Here is a 20,091-nt window from a genome sequence, read left to right on the forward strand (position 1 = left end):
TATGTGTGTGAAGACAAATAGGAAATGAATGAGGTGGGGGAGGGGCCCTGACTGTGTCAGGACCCTGCCCGGGAAGCTGGAAAGGGAGACCCCTGCGAGAAGAAGGGACTTTCAGGATGGAGGCACGTTCTCATGGTGGGCTCGCCCGGTTCCCAACAGTTTCATCCCTTTTTGATGTCCCATAGTGAGCCTGTATTCAGCCACAAACCCCTTTGCCTTTAGTAAAATCTTCCCATCCTGTTTTCGGGGTAGACCCTTTTCCAGTAACTAAACGTCTTGAGGGCAGACACAGTGTTTGTTTCTTTCACGTTGGCTTCAAGCAGACCCAGTGGAAGTAGACAGTGAACAAGGCACCCCAGCGGGAGGCCCAGGCATGGGGTGTGGCTGCCAGGCCTGGCCTTGGAAGGCCATCACCATGGGCTATTCAGGGAGTGGTACTGACAGCCAGCAAGGCGAGTGGGTGCTGGGGCCGAGTGGAAGGAGGCGAGCCTGAGGCCAGAGTTCCTCCCCCTGCGGTACCGGCACCGCACCACCAGCATCCTGCTCCTGCTCCTGTTCCTGCTCGTGTGATGACCTGGAGGCATGTGAATCAGGCAGTAAACGTGGAGTGAGAAACACCGTGTCTAAGACCTTGCAACAGCACGTCGTGGGCCCAGTTCCTAGCTGCCCCTGGTGACCAAGGCCGGATCCTGTACAGACTGGCCTGGGAGTATTTGCATTTCAGCCCTTGACCCTGAACTTGACCCTCTGGAGGTGTCCATCTTGGTGTCGTCCTCTGATTGCAACCTCATCCTCTGACTCTCAGAGCTGCCTCCCCCATGGCTTCTTGCCCTGAGGCACAGGAGGCTTTGGTGGCAGGAGCTTGGGGTTTGAGTCAGGTTGGCTCGGGGGCAAGACCCAGCCCTTCCACACATTAGTTTGTGATGCTGGATCGTAGTGGGTCAGCTTGCTCCCTGTCAAGGCACCAGTAACACGAGGGTGGGAGAAGGGATCAGAACTCCTGTGGACGGACTCCAGCGTGTCACAAGCTTTTGCTGCTCTGTTTTGCGTCAGCTGCTGGTGGGAGTGCAAATTGGTGTGGTCACTTTGGGAAAACTCTCCGGTAATAATACCGAAAGTTCCACATCCCCATACCCTGTGGCCCCGCTGATTTCTCTTCTGAGGGTATCCCGGAGTAACTTCGGCACACGGACGCTGGGGACTTCACGGCCCTTCTGCACACAATAACAGAAACCTGGAAACTGCCCAGACGCCCATCAGCGGGAGAAGGGATGAATGCACTAAGGCACGATCACACAATGGAATATTATACAGCTGTCCAAACAAATTAACTGCAGCATAACTCAGTGATGTAGATGGATTCTGGCAATATCATAAATATTAGTGAAAGTAGCATGTTCCCAATGACGACATACAGCACTATGCCTTTTTAAAATAAAGTTAACAGCAACTGAAATGAGCGTACTCTAGGAAAAGTTACAGATGCAGTAAAAACTGCGTGACAGAGCGCATGGGAATGTGTCTGTCTGGTTCAGGTTTGGGTGTCTTGGGTGGGAGGAGGTGGCGGTGCTCCGGGGCGCCGTCTGGTTGACTGTAGGTTATTGTCCAGGCCCGCGCCTTTGTTTTGGCTGGTGGGTGTGCAGGTGGTTATTACATTGTGAAAAGTGACTAAGTGGAAGTGGGCCACGTCCAAACCAAAGATGCGTGTCCCGAGCCAAGGACTGCAGTGAACAATTAACCCAGTTCCGTGCGTGGCAGGCGCAACGCTCCCGCTGCCCAAGCTGGTTTAGTGAAGGCTGTGGTGGCCCCACGTTCCCTGGGCTGTGTGTGTGTGGGGGGGGAGGGGGAGTTCCCTGGGGAGGGGGTGGAGTCTGCTCTTCCGGTCACTCTTTCTCCTGCTTCTCTTGTCACCCCTGTCCCCCCAGCTCAGGCTGCCCCACTTCGAGATGCCTGATGGCTGTGGTGACCTCTGCCAGCTTGTGGCTTTGCACCTCTTCAACTACTGTTTCCTATCTGTGTCACACAATTAGTGCCTTGTTATATACGGCCTCACCCACTAATCATTCCCACATGTGCATGTGTCTGTAATGAGATGGTAATCTCCACAGGGCCAGAGGTCATGTTTTATCTCCTCTAATGTGGCAGATTTCTGCCCAATTCTGTGCCCACTCTCCTCTTCTTCCTTAATTAAAGAACCCCCAGTCTCCCCCCAGCGAGGCATAGCCATGTGGCTGCATGACATGTATGGAGCAGCCTTGTGTGCTCCTGGGGAGCCTTCCTAGAAGGAGGAGGAGGCAGCGCACCTACCTCCCTTCCCTCTTCCTCCTTCTCCTTTCCTGCTGTGCGGTGCAGCATAGCGGCCGGAGGTCCAGCCCCCGCAGAGGGGCAACTGGACAGAGACTGGTCCCTGACACCCTGTGCTGGGTGGCTCATAGCAGCTTGGGGCTGCCTGTCTTCGATAAACTTCAGTCTTGCGTAAGTCACTGTTTCTAAGGTCTTTGCTACTCACAGATGAACATAGTTCTCAGGGGTGCAGCTTGTAACCCTCCCTACCATGGTTCTTAGCACTCCTGGGCACATGATGATTGTACTGTGACTCCTGTGGGTTAAAAAAGTCAGTAGAACCTTGAAGTGGCACCCAGGGGGTCTATCTGCATTTAGCAAGAGATCTGGACTCTCAAGAACTGCCGATGAGTCCCTTGATGAGTCCCACGCTCAGGCGACTGGGGTGCACCACTTAACCCCTGAACTTCACATGTTCGCTGGTTCAGGAAGTGAATAACCATGGCTGCTGCCACCAGAGCTGAGTGGCGTTGATTGTCAGCCGTTCAGCACCGTCACTCCCGCCCTCGTGTGTGTGACCTGTCATCTTAACAGCGGGCCTCTGGCTGGGAGCGCCACTACGGACGAGTAAGCTCATTTCTCGCCCTGCCACACAGGAATGGGTTGCAGGGCTCCCGTGACACCCATAGCCACTGCCACTCGCTCCTCCTTAGAAAAGCTCAGGGCAGACAGTCCGAGGTGGGATGAGCTTGTTTGTTCAGGTGGGGGTGCTTTTTCGTGGCTGCTGTTGCTCTTGATTTTTTCTCCTTTGTTTAAGACCAGTCTCAGTGGTGTTTGTGAGAGCCACTTTGTGGCAGTGGGGGAGGGGGCAGCGTTGCTCGGGTGGGTGGGGAGTGGCCCCGGTCTGCCCACCCAGGGCAGTTCTTCATGATGCCCTGGGGCCAGCCCGCTTTCATGGGTAAGAGTGGCCAGGAAGGGCCATGGCAGTCACTTTGGGATATTAACCTCAGGGGCTTGGGAGTGAGTGCCTCAGCAGTGTGACTGAGGGGCAGACACTCTTCCCTACCTCGGCAGGCCTGGTTATCACGGGCAGCCATCTGGGGGTTGAGCCAGCCCTGGGCTTACCTGGGGGTGCATGGCTCCTGTGGGAGGGTGCCATCCAGGGGACCCCTGGGCCTCCCACAGACAACAGTCACCTTGAGTCTCGGCTCTCTGCCGGCAGGTGCGTCTCTCTCTGGATGCCCGGCCGCAGACTTCCCGGGATTCTTTCTCTCCTCTGCGTTCATGCGGGAATGTGTGTTTACAGCCTCCCTGTGCTCAGCAGGGCTGCGTTCCCACCTGTGTGCTCTCCAGTGAGGGTGGAGGATAAAAGCCCTTCACTCCCTTGACTGTGGTTTCTGGAGGGCTGGGGTCCTATCGGCTTTCCTTTAGCATCACGCTCTGGCTCCTGGCACATGCCTCCAGGGGACCAGGGCTCAGTAAACACCTGTTGGGTGAGTGAAGGAACACGTGAGCAAATATAAAATCGAGGCTGTCACGAGTGTGCAATGCACAGAGGATGGCAGTGAGGGTTGGAGAGTAGGAGCAGACTGAGCCCCCACCACCAGCCATACTCAGGTGCACATGCCCTGTGAGGAGCACCTGGGTGTTTCAGAAGGTCACAGGAGAAAGCCTGGCCTGTCATCACCAGTCTCTTCCAGGGGCAGCGGCGGGAGTGACCAGTGTGGCCTTTCCTGGCCGCCGTAGCCTAGAGGGTCCTCTCCACCTCCCAGCTCCTTGGGGACACGTGTGAGCTGCTGGCTGTTTGCTAACTGGGTTCAGGCCTCTTCTCACCAGCTGCCCTGTGAACTTCCGGGGCTGGAGGGGTCTAGTTTCCAGCCCCAGCCTCGTCATTACTAGTTGTGTGACCCCCAAGGCACATCCTTGTCTGCATCTCAGTTTATTCCTTTGTAAAATGGGCACAGTTAAGGCACCTGCCCTGCTGAATGCAAGAGGATGCATGCCGGCTAGAAAGGGTCAGACCAGAGGGAGACGTTTGCCCCCCACTTGCCCTGAAGGGGCTTCGCACAGGAGCGGTGCTTCGTGTGTGGGGGGAGGGCTGAGTCTCCCCTTACCTCGTAGCTTGGGCTAGAAGAGTCCACTTGCTGCTGAGGCAGGCCTGGCACAGACTGCCATCCGGCTTGGCTTGGGCATAGGAACAGCTGGTGAGGGTGCTTTTATTTGCCTGAAGTGTGGGCTCTCGGCTGGCCCTGCGGTGAAGCAGAAGCAGCTGGCCTGCCTCGGGAGCAGGTGCTGGGGCGGGGCCGTGGGCCTGCGCCTCCCTGCCTCCTCGAAAGCTCTTCGATTCCAGTGCCCACCCCCACTTCCCCACCTCACCCACATCTGAAGAAGACCTTCCCTACTTAAAGGAAAAAGGAAGGAAGAAAAAGCTTCATTTGATTTGATTTGATTGTTTTTGGAGTCTGCAGGTCAGAGCCTCACACAGCAGGGGTCCAGTTGGTCTAATTGAAGGGCATTGTTTCTGTCCCAGCCCTTTAGAAGCAGGCTGTTCACACAGTCTGTCTCTGTCTCCCACATACACACACGCACACAAATGCTAACCCAGGGGCCTGGGGCCCTTCATTAGCTCGTTTGACAAATGATGGCTGAGCCTTGCTGTGTGCCAGGCCCTGGGAGAGCCATGGGGAGCGGGACCGCCCAGATTGCCACCCTCGGGAGCCCACAGCCCAGGAAGGAGACTTGAACAGTGAGGCTGGTTTAGCAGAGGAAGCTCAGTCCGTAGCTTCGTAACTAGTGAAGAGTTCCGGGTCCTATGCCCGCATCCCCTGGGCGTGTTATACAGCATACATGTTACGGCACCTGTCCCGTTGGGCTCCGTAAGGGGGTGTCACCACATCTTCATTCCTGGCTCCGACAGGCATCACTGATCGATCTTGGCCTTCTTTGTCTCTGAGCCCAGACCTGACCTCAGAATCCTTCTCAACACAGAACTCTAGGTAACCACTACTGGTCATTGTGCCTGAGACCCAAGCTTAAATGGCCACTGGGATCACAGTGAGTTACTTGTGTGAGAGAGCTCCTTGTGCCTCCTGAGGCTTCAGAATGAGCCTGACCGCAGAGACCACTGCAGACGCTGCTGGCATGTTGGAATGGCCTCAGAGGTCGGCTGGGCCACCCCAGGCTCCATGCTCCGCAGGACTGTATGGCGTGTCCTGGCTGGGAGCCCTTGCCCCTGGCTGTTCCCTCTGCCTGGAATTCTCCACCTCCACCCGTCCGCTTGGCTCACACCCTCACTGCACTCACATTTTGATCAGCTGACGATTCAAGGGCCCTCTTTGACCACCTGTCTGTAAGAGCTTTGTTTTCCGCCACTTCCTCCTATGCTCCTTTAGTTTTCTTCTCAACACACATGTGTGACGTATTTACCTCTGTAGCCCTGTCATTTGCTCCGGTATCCCAGGCAATCAAAAGTACTTGTTGATCCAATGCACGTGTGTTAGCAGATACCTGGTGGACTTAACCCTGCTACCGCCTACCGGAGTTAGGATTAGAGGTAACAGACACAGTGTCTAGCCCAGCTCCTGGTTATTCGGCATGCTGATTTACTGCTGTTGGAAGGAGCAGTCTTTGCACTGTAGATGGCGGGGGGTGTGTGTAGCTGGTGGTCCCAAGGCCTCTGTTCTCGCCAGACCCTTCCTCCCTGCAGCCAGTTCCGTGTAGCCAGCAGCTGACAGGCGTGCTGTGGGCCATGCTGTGCAGAGCCTGGGGTGGGATTCTGAGGTGAGCATGTTCCAGCACCTGCCCCAGGCACCCTGAGGATCTCAGTTCCCTGTACAGGACTCAGACGGGGACGTGAGAAAGGGGCCTGGGAGCACTGATTGCTGAGGAAGTGAGCACTGCCGACGGAGGAGTTTGAGGAAGGCTTTGAGTAGGGAAGGCGTTGGAGGCGAGTGTTGCCAGACAGAGAGGATTTTGTCAGGTAGGGGCAGGGCAGGCAGGGGACCGGCTGGGCTGCCAGGTCACCTCCAACCCCTGCCCCCACCCCCCAACCTGGACAGCTGCTGCAAAGTTGATAATATCTGTTGAGATTTTCGCTTCCTGCCAAGATATTAGTCATTAGAAACTTGTCATTTCTGAACCTCCTCCCCAGCTTTTCAGCTGTGTCCTGATGTGCCCTCCCCCAGTTTCCTGCTATAGAATAGATTTCTTGGTGATAGAATAGAGTTTCTTGCCCTTGAGATGAAGTCTGATTTTTTGCTGCAAAATCAATCCTGTAACTGAAAGTGACCAGTTTGCATGAAATGCCTGCTCTACTGTCTGTTTCATCCAGACAGCTTTTTTGGAGGGGGAGCAGGGGCTAAGGAGGGTTAATAACAGTCTCACTCATTTATCCATGCTGGAGAGTCTTGATTCCCATGTGTGCAGAATTTCTCCTTCTCTTCATCCTTTGCCATTTGCCCAGCACAAGTTCTGCTTGGCCCCAGGCAGGTGTCACTGATGAGCCGTGCCACACTCAACCTTGGGGCCAGACCTGTCCCTGGTGTTCTCAGCTTGGTGTCCAAGCCAGCTGTTTTGAGTCCAGACCACCATAGGGCACCAACATTCGTGTGTGTTTTTCTCAGCCCTCCTGAAGCCGGAGGGAGAAGAGAGGAGGTATCCGGCTCAGTTCTTCCTCCTTAGTCCTGAGCCTGGGGGTCGGGTGGGGAGGGTGTGTGTGTTTGTTCCTGGGGACCTCTAGAATGGACCTCGTCCTCGCACACATGGGTGGCTGGGACCATCTTCCTTTATGGGCTCCCTGTGGTGACTGCACACATGGGTGGCTGGGACCATCTTCCTTTATGGGCTCCCTGTGGTGACTGCTGGCTTCCTGTGTTTGCCCCTGCAGAGCCGCCCTGCGCTGAAGCAGGAGGGAGGAAGGGGTGTCACCCCTGAGCAGGTTGAGAGCACAGTCCCCAGCAAAACCTGAGGGTGTAGGAAAGGCCTTAGGTTCAGCCAGCACCTCCAGGGGCCTGATTTTGTGCCAGGCCCACACTTGGTCGTCGCTAGGTTAAGTGGTGCCTGCCTGCCTGGGCACCTGCCTTTCTGGCCGCCTGGCAGGAGTTGATGCCGAGGCCCAGCAGTAACGTGGTGGTGGAGCTGGCAGAGGGGACGCAAAAGCTGCTGCTGCTGCTGCCATGCTTTAGATGCGTGCAGACGGGGCTGGGTACGGACCCCCGACAGTCGTTGTGTGCGCATCTGGTTCTCAGCTGTCCTTCATCCTGGGACAGCGGTGGGAGGACACAAGGTGGGGGCATCTTCTGTGTCTTCTTTACCTTATTCCTGGCCCTCCCTGCACTCGCACGCCCCCCTCCCCCACGTCTGCCTGGATGCTACCAGCTCCTTGTTCTTCCCCATTTCAGCTTCTGGCCAGTTGCTCTTTGGAACCTTTCCGGATTCCCTGCTCTCCTCTGCTCCCCGTGCCCCCAGCTCTCAGCACAGGTGCTTCCCGCCCCTCCGTTAGGGTGCCTGGCGTGCTGCTGGGGTCAGGCTGTGAGCTCCCGTTTGGCCCCGAGGCACACGCTGGGCCCCCTCACGGGCCCCACAGGCTTGGTCCTCCTGGTCTGTCTCCATCTCCTGGCTCTGAGGCAGCAGTCTTGCCTTCATACCCTCCACCTCCCAACTGGCATGCCATCAGACACCTGGCAGGTGCCCGGGAAATGCAGTGGCATAAATGAGAGAGGGAACGGCTTCCCTTCCTTGAGGAGCGCTCCCTGCCCTCCAGATGCCTGTCTTGGGACACTGGACAAGGAGACCCGGCCACTCTTGCTGCGGTGCTCGTGCCTTGAGGCCTGGGCTCAGGTTGGGGCACGGGAGGGCTGGCTGCCCCCACCGCTTGCCTTTCCCAGTCTCACAGGTCCTGGCAGGCTGGGGTGGTCTGAGATGCCACCTACTGCTGGAGGCGCCCGGGTGCCCTCCGCCGTCCTGCTCTGACTTGTGTCTGGGAGTGAGGTGGCCTTGTCAGACAGCCAGGTAAGGGCTGCCAGGGTGTGGCATGGCCCCAGCCCTACCCTGGCATAGGTGCCTGCAGGCCTGGGTGGGTGAGCGGTGGAGTGGGACAGGGGACACTGTGTGGGCAGGCACCATGTTCTCCCAGCCCAGCTACTTGCTGGGACGAGGAAGGCCTTGCTTCTGCTGAGCTAGGGAGGATGTGCCCAGGGCAGATACAGTGCCTGCCCAGGAAATCGGCTAGAGCCACCCCTGGCTGGAGGGCAAGGGAGGCAATCTTGGTCCCGAGGAGCTTGTGGAGTGTGATATTCCTGCCACTGCCGGCTGAGGCCGGCCGGGCCTGGAGAGAGTGCATGGCTCTTCCCGTGGGACCCCGACACTCACTCTGGCCGGGGGTGGCTCGCCTGTCCCAGCTCACCCTGCATGCAGACCAACGTTGCCTCTGGCCACACTTTCTCTGCTCCTTTCTTGCTTATCCATCAGAAGGGATACTAACTTTTCCATCCATCAGCAGAAATACTTTTCCAAGAAGCTTAAAAAAAACACAGGGCTCTACCCCCACCAAGTCCTGGTCATACGATCCCTCACGGCCATAAAGTCGGGGCCCTTGTATCAGCCCCGAGCACTGATGCTGTTGTTTTAGCCAGGAGGGGTGGACTTCAGCACAGGGGACGGGCAGCCCAGAACCGCTGCAGATGCTGCCCTGTGTGACAGGGCCCTCCTTTCCACCCCAGCCTGATCCCTGAAGACCTTCCGCCTCGCCACAGACACACACCTTGAGGCATGCTGTGCACTCAGTAGACGCCGCTGAGTGGATACAAGCTTCCTGGTGTGGCATAAGGAGCCCTAGGGCGGAGTCCAAGGAGACCTGGGATTCCAGACCTGAATGTGCAGCTGTGCCGTCATTTTTTGCTCTGAGCCTCAGTTTCCTGACTCTATGGATACTCTTTATGGCTCTTTTGGTTTTAAAATTCAGCTTCTTAGCATCCCTGTGCTGTTGGAGTCTGTATGCACCCCCGCCCCCGTGGCTGCCGAGAGCATCACTGCTGGAGGCAGAGGTGGCTCCTGAAGCCTGATGCACTGACCAGGCTTGCATTCCCTTATAAAATGGTTCCTGAAGCACCGTTTATGGGCAGAGGTTCCCTTGCAAGGAGACGAATGCCATGCCCTGCCCGTGTTTCTAGGACTGCCCCCCGCCCTTCTTTGGCTCAGGGGCTCAGAACAGGCCCTTCCTGGTATCGGATAAGACAACTCTGCCCACAGAGCAATCCAGGCATCACACAGCTCTAAAGGGAAGGTGGCAGGCACTCCTGGGTGTGCTTGAAATGTCCTCTGGTTCCCTCCCTGCCGGGTTCCCTGTGTTCTTCTGGACGTGTGGTCACTTGCCTGCTGGTGAGAGCTGGCAGCCGAGTTAATGCCATAAAGATTTGCTGTGCTGCCTCTCTTGCTGGGAGCGTCTCCTTTTCCAGCCCCTTCCTCCCCACTTGTGAAGTCCCTTAGAGACAGTGGAGTCTGGGTCCTGGTACAGATGAGGGTGTGGCTCAGAGAGGGACTGTGACTTGCCAGAGGCCACACAGCAGATTACAGGCAGAGGCAGGAGTTCATGGCTCTGCCTTCACGTGGTGGTGTCTGAGTTTCCAGGTGCTCCTTCCCAGCGGTTCTCCTCCTCCTGGGTCAGCTCAGAGGAAATCTGTTTTCTTTTCTGTGAACAAAGAACCAGCTTATGTTTGTTTCTGTGAACACAGCCACGAGGACAGGCAGTTATGAAGTGTTCCGTGGGAGGGACTTTTCTGATGACATGGTAACCTCGGCCGGGCCGAGTTGGTAGCTGGGTACTGAGACAAGGGGTGGCCTTATTAGGGGAGCCAGCACTCCTGGGCCTGTGTAGACTGCAGTTCGTGTCAGACCCTAGGGACCCCAGGATTAATCGAAATGAGGTGGAACAGATGGATTGAATCTATCAGCAGCTTTACATGACAGTCTTGTAACATAAAAGCACTTAATTGCCACTCGTTTTGCCAAGACTCTACCTCAGTCAAAGGGGGACCATGGTGGAGAGGAGAACCCCTGTGCAGATGGGGTTAGAAGCCCGTGGGCCGGGCTTTGTGCAGGCAGCGAGGATGAATCACTGCTTGGGTTTCCTCTCAGTGGCTACGTTAGAAAATGTGCTATGTTCCGGAGGTGAAAAAGAAAAATTATGATAATGAATAAAAAAAAAATTGGCTGGGCACAGTGGCTCACGCCCATAATCCCAACAGTTGGGATGGTCGCCTGAGGGCAGGAGTTCAAGATCAGCCTGGCCAACATGGTGAAACCCTGTCTCTACAAAAATACAAAAATTAGCCAGGCATGATGGCAGGTGCCTGTAATCGCAGCTACTTGGGAAGCTGAGGTGGGAGAATTGCTTGAACCTGGGAGGCAGAGGTTGCAATGAGCCGAGATCCCACCACTGCACTCCAGCCTGGACGACCAAGTGAGACTCCATCTCAAAAAAAAAAAAAAACAGGAAAAAAAGAAAGGAAAATTGTGCTCTGGGTGTAGTTAGCAGCCCAGAAAGTGTTGGTTTTGGGGTCAAGTTCCTGTTGCCCTCCGATGGGGTGACACCGTGGGGGGCGCGATTGGCTGGGGTTGGGCGGCAGGCTGTGTCATGAGTTGTCATTGAAGGTTTGGGGCAGACTTGCGCTGTAAAACGTGCCCTGGCTGCGGGGGTCAGGGAAGACCGTGTCTATGGCGGAAGCTCTCCGGGCCTGAGGTTCCGTCCCTGACCTTGCCCCGGACCCCGGCTGGCAAACTATCGATGACATGGTTCTGCAGTTGTTCCCTCAAGCTGGAAATGCTAATAATTGTCCTGGCCACCTCGCTTGTATGTCAGGGAGGAAGGAAAAGAAAGGAGATGGAGCCTCTCTCCCTTGTGTGTCTAGCAGCAGAGCATGAGGTGGGTGGGTTGCCGGTGCCAGGTCATCAGGTGGTGTTTGTCTTGGCCATCAAGTTGTTGAAATGCATTCAGGGGCTGCTCCCGGCCAAACCCAGGAGGAGGTGGTGAGATGTGTCCTATAGAGAGTTAATCAACGGGATGAGCGTGGACATTCCAACACCTGCAAAGGAGACCCATGGACTATCCCTCCGGACTACACAGCTGTCTGGGGGGGTTCCCCAGCAGCAGCCCACCTGCCTGAAGCATAGCCGGCCCCGGGCCGTTTCTGGAAGTGTTGCTGCCTCAGGGTTTAGACATCCCTCCTAGAGCCCTGGACTAGACGCTGGGAACACTAGAATACATGTAGGGCCTTTCCTGTCTGAAGTCACTTCTGTAGTTTAGGAATTTAAAATTAATGTAGTTTCGCTCAGTTTGCTTGTAAAACTATTGCATTTGGGATTTTACAGTTGGAAAGCATGGTATATTCAAACCAGCATTACCAGTTCCCTTTGGAATGTCTTTAAAAGTCTGTATTGAATATTCCACTTACACAAGTTCTAATGAAAAATTCTAAAACAAGTTTGAAGCTTTTTTTTCCCCACTCTGAAATGTTTTTAACTTTTGCTAACGGCTACAGGCTGTGAATCGTAAGGAACATGCTGTCAGATTTTGCCAGGTTGCAAGGCACAGGAATTAGCAGAGAAGACACCCTCCTTGCCGTGACAGATCGGAGCAGTCAGTTTTCAGGTCTTGGTTCTCCTGTCAGCGTGGAAGAGACAGAGACGCCGCCGCCTCCACAATAGAGGTTTTTCAAAACCGTGGACTCAATCAATATACATTTTGAGGAATATTTTCAATTTAATTTTCCCAACTGTCAGCCCAGCACCTTGGCTCACACCTGTAATCTGAGCACTTTGGGAGGCCGAGGTGGGCAGATCATGAGGTCAAGAAATCGAGACCATCCTGGCCAACATGGTGAAACTCCATCTCTCCTAAAAATATAAAAATTAGCTGGGTGAGGTGGTGCATGCCTGTAGTCCCAGCTACTGCACTCCAGCCTGGAGACAGCAAGACTCTGTCTCAAAAAAAAAAAAAAAATTTTTTTTTCAACTGTCACTATTAGCAACTTTTTGCCACTTTGGAGCGGGGAGCTGATTGACACGCACAGTATGGAAAGTGCCACAGAAGGGGGCAGATGAAGCGTTAGGAGTTTGGGGGAGAAAAAAGTGGTTGACTGCCTGGAGGAGGGGGCGTTGTAGCTGAGCTTTGGAGGGAGGGAGGGTAGGGTCTGGCAGGTGGTAATCTGGGGATGGGGCTGTGGGAGGAAGGGCACCCTGTGGGACACGCAGAGAGTGTAGGTAGTTCAGTTTGATGCTCACGGTAATGGAGGGGTTGACTTGCTGTCCACGCTTAGCAGTGAATATGTTTCCTGGCTCTGTCCTTCACGTGTCAGACTCCTAAGCATTCTCTACAGCCCAGCCCAGAAGCTGCCTCCTCTGGGAAGCCTTCCCAGACTTGCCTGGGCAGTTTGGCAGTACTCCCTGTGCTGTGCTGCCATTGCCTTTCTTCCTCCCAGCCAGGCTGCTAAGCTTGCTGCAAGGTGTATGCAGGGTATGTCTTCTTAATATTTGAACCCCAGGCCAGACCTAAAGGTGTAGAAAGTGCCCTGGCTTTTTGCTTCAGGGAAGACGGTGTCTAAAGGTGTGCTGGGTGCACCTGCAAAGCTGATGGCACTCACGCTTCTGCTGCTTCAGTCTTGACTGTGAGCCTGTGTGGGTCAACAGCGGCATTCTCTGTGGTTTTGCTTTGGCTCTGTGGAAGGCTCACTTTGCTGTTTGGACCATCTTGGTCTCCTTGGCAACCGTGAGTGTCACCTCTGTCCTTGGATGCCTGTGCTGAGCGTTCGTCTGAACTTTTCTGGGATTTCCCTGTCATTTACTCTGCATTAGCAGCTCCCATCACAGCCCCATGGAGGGGCATCCCCTGGGCCTAAACACTTGGCTTTCAGCAGCATTTATTCTTCCTTCCTGGTAAAATAGCAAAGCTGTGAGATTCAGTTTCATTTAGAAGGAGAAACATAATTCTTCCCATTTCTTCAAGAAATCATTGTTCTTGGTCCAACAATCCTAGTGTTTCCAGTGGATGCTGAAGCTAACCCTGCCGCACACGCACAGGGCGGTGTTTCCAGTGGATGCTGAAGCTAACCCTGCCACACAGGCACAGGGCAGTGTTTCCACCTGAATCGTTCCCAGGACCATACTCTTTTTCCCACCTGCAGAGAAAATGGCCTTTGTGGTGGAGCAGGCACAGAGGTTGAGCCGGCCCTGGCAGGATGTGAAGTCTTTGCAGGTGGCCATTACTTTGCCTCAAGTGTTGAGTGGGCCTTTTCTGGGACCTCTGAGCCTCTGTCTTCATGGGGCTTGTACCCTGGGAGTCAGCCTTTCCCCCAGGATCCCTGTGCCCCGTCACTGGTTGCAGGCCCCTTGGGCATTCCTGGCTCTCATCCATTCTTCCCAAGCAGGAGGCTCCGCTTCTCCTGATGAGAAGCTGTTTGGAGGTGCAGCTTGCTTTTTGTGGGTATTTTAAAAAATGGCAATCTACTTCATTCCTCAGCTGGATAGTTGGTGAATTGTCTCAGAGGGAAGAATGGATACAGACACACACGCACACACACGTACATATATACATATATATATATATATATATATATATTTTTTTTTTTTTTTTTTTTTTTTTGATGATGTCTTGCTCTGTTGCCCAGGATGGAGTGCAGTGCTGTGATCTTGGCTCACTGCAACCTCTGCCTCCCAGGTTCAAGTGATTCTCCTGTCTCAGCCTCCCAAGTAGCTGGGATTACAGGCACATGCCACCATGCCTGGCTAGTTTTTGTATTTTTAGTATAGATGGGGTTTTGCCATGTTGGCCAGTCTGGTCTTGAACTCCTGACATCATATAATCCACCTGCCTTGGTCTCCCAAAGTGCTGGGATTACAGGCACGAGCCACCGTGCCTGGCCATATATATATGGCCATGTATCTATATGTCATATATATATTTGTATTTTAAGTGGATTTGTGATGTTCACAGCTGAAATACGTGGTAAATAGATGCCTTGAGTGGTCTCTCTGGTCTCTGTGGGAATCCTTCCAGAATATTTAGAAAATGCTAGGGAAACTTGCTCTTGTCCTAATCACTCTAATAAAGAAAATTCTGTCATTTTAGCGTTATATATTTCCTTTGAGGTTTTGTTTTCTTTTTTCAACATACGTTTCCTACTCGGCATACAATTATGTGTCTTTTTACACCTTCAAGCATTCTTTGCTGCCTTCCTAAATGGGACGAGTGGCCATAGCATCCACGACCTAACCGTTCCCCAGTGACCTCACTGTTCCTCAGTGTTACTTTGCAGCATGACTGTCAGAGTGCTCTTCTCTAATCTCACACCTCTTTCATGCTTCCGTTTGACATTCTGGGGAGGATTAGGGCCTTTAAGAGTCTGTGATTGATGGGCTGACTGCATAGTGAATGGTTGACTCAGAGTTGGGGTCCGCACGCTTGTTCTTAGAGTGGGGCTGAGGATGTCGTTTAGGGTATTCCCAAACCAAGGAAGGGGGTCCCAAAAGAAAGTGGGGGCTCAGTTCAGGGCCTCTAAGACATTCAGCCCGTGGTGAACATGGTTGAGTGGATGCACTGTTTCCAAGTCTCAGATCAAGACGGGCTGGAAAGGAATGAAGTGACATGTCCCCTAACAGTGCAGGTGTTATATAATGGCCTATCTTTCTGCAATGGCCTCAACCGGACAAAACAGAAAATGAGCTTCATCTGCAAGCCCCAGGAGCCACACAGGATTACGTCGGGCTTGAGGGGACTGTAGGTGGAGAAGGGAGGCCTTCTTCCTTGAGTCCTTCCAGCCCAGTCCCGTCCCACCCCGGTCCCTGCTTGCTGCACCGGCTCCAGGCATCTGCCTGCCACTCATTCTGTCCTTGTGCCTCTCAGGGAGGGCAGAAGCCCCCCCAGCAGGGTGGCCCTTGCTTGGGAGGGGTGAGATGTGAGGCAGCTGGGGGAGAGGAGGGGAGCACTTAGGCTGGAGGGGACCATAGGGTGCCTGTGACCTCCTGGAGCCAGCAGTGACAAGTGCTTAGCATCAGGAGCTCAGGAGGCCATTGGCCTGGACTCTAGTCTTGTTTGCAGCGGCCCCACCACCCAGCACGGGCCTCACTCCCCGACCAGGCGCCTCTGCCATCTGACATCATCCTCGCCTATTGGGGCTTCATTGCCTGTGAAGCCTGGATTGGGACACCTGTATCCTGTGTTTTGGGGACAGGCCCCATTTCTCAACAAGGACATTCATGCTTGTCCCCAGTGGGTTCAGAATCACCTTTCTCTTTGGTTCTGTTCTTAGAACTCTTCACCCAGGACCTTGGAAAGCCAGTTTGACAGGTCTTGAGACCCCCCGCCCCCCCGCCCAGTGCCCAGGGCCACCCTCAGTTTGCCTCCTGTGTCTGGGTTGGGAGCTGAGAATGGAGGCCTGTTGACACCGTTTGCAGACACAGCTGCTACCCCAGGACCTTCCTGCTGGGGTGACAGACGATTCCTGAGAGGCTCCTGGCTGGCCCCACCCCTCCCCCATGGATGTAGGGCCTCCTCTGGGGCTACTGATAAGAGCCTAGATTTTGGATTTGAGACCAGGGTAGTGTCAGGTGGGTGGACCCTCTCCCCTTTTACATTACAAAGGGCTTTTCAGCCTTGCTCTCCCCCGACCCCCAGGAACTCCAGTGGCCCCTGCAGTACCCAGAACCCAAATGCACCTGCCTCTGACTTTTCTTTAGGTTTGTTTAAAGCATTTAATTGGCCGTGGAGTCATTCCAGGATGCAGTTGGCACACTGTCATTTATGAAAAACCTAATCTTATGTTAGGATCCGAAAGCAAAGCTAAAGCAGAAGGGGGTGGGGAGTGGGGAGGAGTGAGGGGTGCCACACCCCACCATGTGCTCTGAAGTGGGGGTTCCCTGGGAGGGTGCTGCCCCAAGCCTGACTCTCCTCTCCCCCGTCCATCAGACCACAAGGACCACAAATGGCAAGACAGAGGCCTCAGCGAGGCTGGTGTGTGTCCCTTGTCCCTCAAGCTTGTCTTGGCACTTGTTTCTGCCGTTGCAAAGGCCAGAGTGGCTCAAGGAGGGCTTGTTGGCAAATTTGGGGGCCTGTCTGGAGCATCATTGGGCTTGCACTCTACAGCCTGGTGTGGTCATGCCTCACGCGGAGCTGGCCGGGGTGTGACCAGGTGCCCTGGCGGGACAGCATCAGCTGTGGCCTCCAAGTTGAGTGGCTTTCTGTTCTGATGCCGCGTGGGCGGGTCCCCTCGTCAGCAGCCTCCTCACGTCCCTGCCAGACTGAGGGCTGGCTCCGAGGCCCCTCCACCCCACCCCGCTGTCCGAGGGGGAGGGCGAAGGTCTGGTGTTGGGCCCCCGCCCCCCCCCCCCCCCGCAGCCACCAGCTGTGTGTGGCCTTCAGGGCCTGGAGATACTGCAGTGTAACTTTGGAAATGAATTTTTATTTTAGTTCATTTAGATTTAAAAACTGGTACTCAGTTCAGTTGTAGGAAAACTTTTAAATGTGTTTGGAACAACCTAGGAATACAAATTTACTTTTTCTTTCTTTAAAAAGATTTTCTTAAAATTATTTTTTCTTAATCTCAGTATATTATACCTCCGACAAATGTACTTTTTCAACGCTACATTTCCTAAAATTTGGAAACAGCTATTTCCAGTAAAAATTTAGCATGTGAATTGAGATGTGCTGTAAGTATAATATACATGGATTTCAAAGACATTGTATGAAAAAAGGATGCAAAGCTGGGCGTGGTGACCCTAGCACTTTGGGAGGTTGAGGTGGCTGGGCTTGCCTGAGTCCAGGAGTTCAAGACTAGCCTGGGCGATGTGAAACACCCTCTCTACCAAAAAAAAAAAAAAAAAGAAAAGAAAAAAGAAATGTAAAATACATTTTTATGTCAGTTATGGGTTGAAATGATTGTATTTTGGTTCTGTTGGCTTAAAGTTGAATATTTTTCACCTGTTTTTACGTTTTTAAAGGTGGCTAATAGAAAATTTGAACTTAGTATGTCTCAATTATGTATATTGCTGGACAGCCGTGGCGTCTGAGCCACTTTTTACTGGAAATGTGATTGATGGTTCTTTAAGTGGGGCAGGTAATGGCTTGGGAGTGGCTTTGGCTGTAGGATTCCATCTTGAGACCCATAGTGTTTTGAAAGGAACAACTCAGACAGACATTGTTCGTTCCTAAAACGTTATTTCTTAATTGCACAAATGACACGTTTCTTGTGGGAAAACTAGAAAGTACTGATTAGACCAAATTGACCATCCTGTTTTGGAAGGAGAAGACATACATTTTCTAGCAATATTTCCAGCAGTATTTTGCTTAGATTAACATTTGCGTAAAAATAACAATTTGCTTTTTTTTGCAATGACCTTTGGATTATTTCAAAAAACAAAACAACGAAACAAGATCATTTCACATATTGCATCTCACTTACAAACATGTTGACCCGGCTACAGGGCTGAGCTTGGACACATGGCAGAAGAAAGCCAGCCAAGAGTTGGAAAGGGGACTGTGGATGCTTTGCTGGTGATGACCTTTGTTCTTCCTTGGGTTGGCTGGAACACTGGAGTATAGCCTTTTTTTTTTTTTTTTTTTTTTTTTTGAGACGGAGTCTTGCTCTGTCGCACAGGCTGCAGTTCGGTGTAGTGCAGTGCCACAATCTTGGCTCACTGCAACCTCTGCCTCCTGGGTTCAGGCGATTCTCTTGCCTCAGCCTCCCGAGAAGCTGACGTTACAGGCATGCACCACCACACCTGGCTAATTTGTGCATTTTAGTAGAGACAGGGTTTCACCATGTCGGCCAGGCTGGTCTCAAACCCCTGACCTCAGGTGATCCGCCCATCTTGGCCTCCTAAAGTACTAGGATTACAGGGGTGAGCCACCGCACCCGGCCTGGGTGTAGTCTTGAGGCCGAGAGGGAGCTATGTGACAGGCAGGCCGATGTCGTTGTGCACCCTACTTTCACTGAGCGAGTTAGCCGGAAAGTAGATTTCACTGATTTTACTTGTGTGTTTTGCCGGGAGTGGTAGAGCAAGGGTGTTAGAACCCTCTGGCAAACTCATGCACTTCAGAGACTATTTTTTTCACATTGACTTTTTCCCAAGCCCTAAAGGAGGGCTGAGGCCGTTCAACAGTTCACACTGTTGTCCAGTGGGGACAGAGATTTACCAGCTGAGACATGTTTGAGAAAGCATGAGCCATCGCTGCGTGTGACCCTGGATAATGGAGAAATGTGATTCCAGCATTGAGTGGAGGGGGGCTGGTGTGTTCAGGAGTAGGGTATACCTCACGGTTTAATATCTCCTCCCGCAGTGTGGACATGAGCCACAGAAAGACAGTAAATGGGGGGCAATAAAACCACATCTCCTAAGTTCTCTGCAGGTGTTGGCCTCTCCTGGCACATGACATAGGCCCCCCATTTTAATCTGACTCAGAGATGGTCTGAGATACGCACCTGGGCCATGTGGGTTGTGTAATTACCCCCTCTTCTAGCACTAGAGATTCTGCCTGTTATGCAATAGAGTGACTTGTGAAACCAGTTGTGTCTCAACAGAAACACTTTCCAAAAGGCCTAAGAGGAGCGTTCTTCGTGAAGAATTTCTATAGTGGTCACTTTTAGAATAGTTATGAAACCCACTCTATTCTTTGTCTTCCGTAAAATTGGATTTTTTTTTGTTTTTGACAGGGTTTGCTCTGTTACCCAGGCTGGAGTGCAATTGTGCAACATAGCTCACTGCAGCGTGGAACTCCTGGGCTCAGGCAATCCCTCCGAGTAGCTGGGACCACAAGGGCTCTGCCACACCTAGCTGATGCTTAATTTTTTGTGGATACGGGTTTTTCCTATGTTGCCCAGGCTGGTCTGGAATTCCAGGCTCAAGCCTCCCACCTCAGCCTCTCAAAGTGCTGGGATTACAGGTGTGCTCACTGTGCCCTGCCAGAACTGGAATTTTAAGATCTCCTTATTTGTGAATGACATGGTGCATCTGGGCATGGAAGACTGATTTGCCCCAATAAATACTCAGGGATGTAAGTGGCCGGCAGGGCTGTGCGAAGGCTCACTGAGGAGAGCCTGTAAAACGGACCCAGACGAGCGAGCCTGACTGATAGCAGATGGCTGGGCCTTCTCTCCAAGCCCGTTGGTGTAGGGCCAGAAGGCAGCTCGCTGCCTGTGCCCCACCTCTGGCTGTGCAGAGCAGCTCTGATGTATCCCTCACTAAGGAAGTCCGTGCTGTAAACGAGAGAAGTGTCCCGTTTATAACTTGTAAAAGACATGCTTAGTGCTGGATCCTGAACCATCAGATTAGAAAGGCTCAGTAGCGTCTCTTTAATATTTATTCCTTATTACTGTTATTTTTCTTTTTTGGAGACAATCTCCATCTGTTCTCCAGGCTGGAGTGCAGAGATGTTAGCCCACTGTACCCTCAACCACCCAGGTTCAAGCGATCCTTCCACCTCAGCCTCCCGAGTAGCAGGGACCCCAGGCATACACCACTATACCTGGCTAATTTAATTCGTGTGTGTTTGTGTGTGTGTGTGTGTGTGTGTGTGTGTGCGTGAGAGAGAGAGACAGAGAAGAGAAGAGAAGGGATGAGGTCTTGCTATATTGCCTAGGCTGGGTCTCAGACTCCTGGCCTCAAGCAAGCTGTCCTCTCACCTCAGCCACTTAAAGCATTGAGACTACAGACGTGAACCATAGTGCCTGGCCTCCTTATTTTTGAATTGCTCAAGCCATGCAATAAAAATAAGGATATCTTTTTTTTTTTTTTTTTTTTTTTTTGAGACAGAGTCTCACA

The 20,091-nt window shown here is 53.0% G+C and overlaps 1 protein-coding gene across 4 annotated transcripts in view; it reads left to right on the forward strand.

Moving 5' to 3' along the window:
• The window catches only part of CCDC88C (coiled-coil domain containing 88C), a 153,567-nt gene that overhangs the window by 39,705 nt on the left and 93,771 nt on the right, over positions 1-20,091 (forward strand). The gene's annotated exons all lie outside the window — the stretch shown is intronic.

The sequence above is a fragment of the Saimiri boliviensis genome, chromosome 2 (genome assembly GCF_048565385.1).
Source record: "Saimiri boliviensis isolate mSaiBol1 chromosome 2, mSaiBol1.pri, whole genome shotgun sequence".
In the NCBI taxonomy this organism is placed as follows: domain Eukaryota; kingdom Metazoa; phylum Chordata; class Mammalia; order Primates; family Cebidae; genus Saimiri; species Saimiri boliviensis.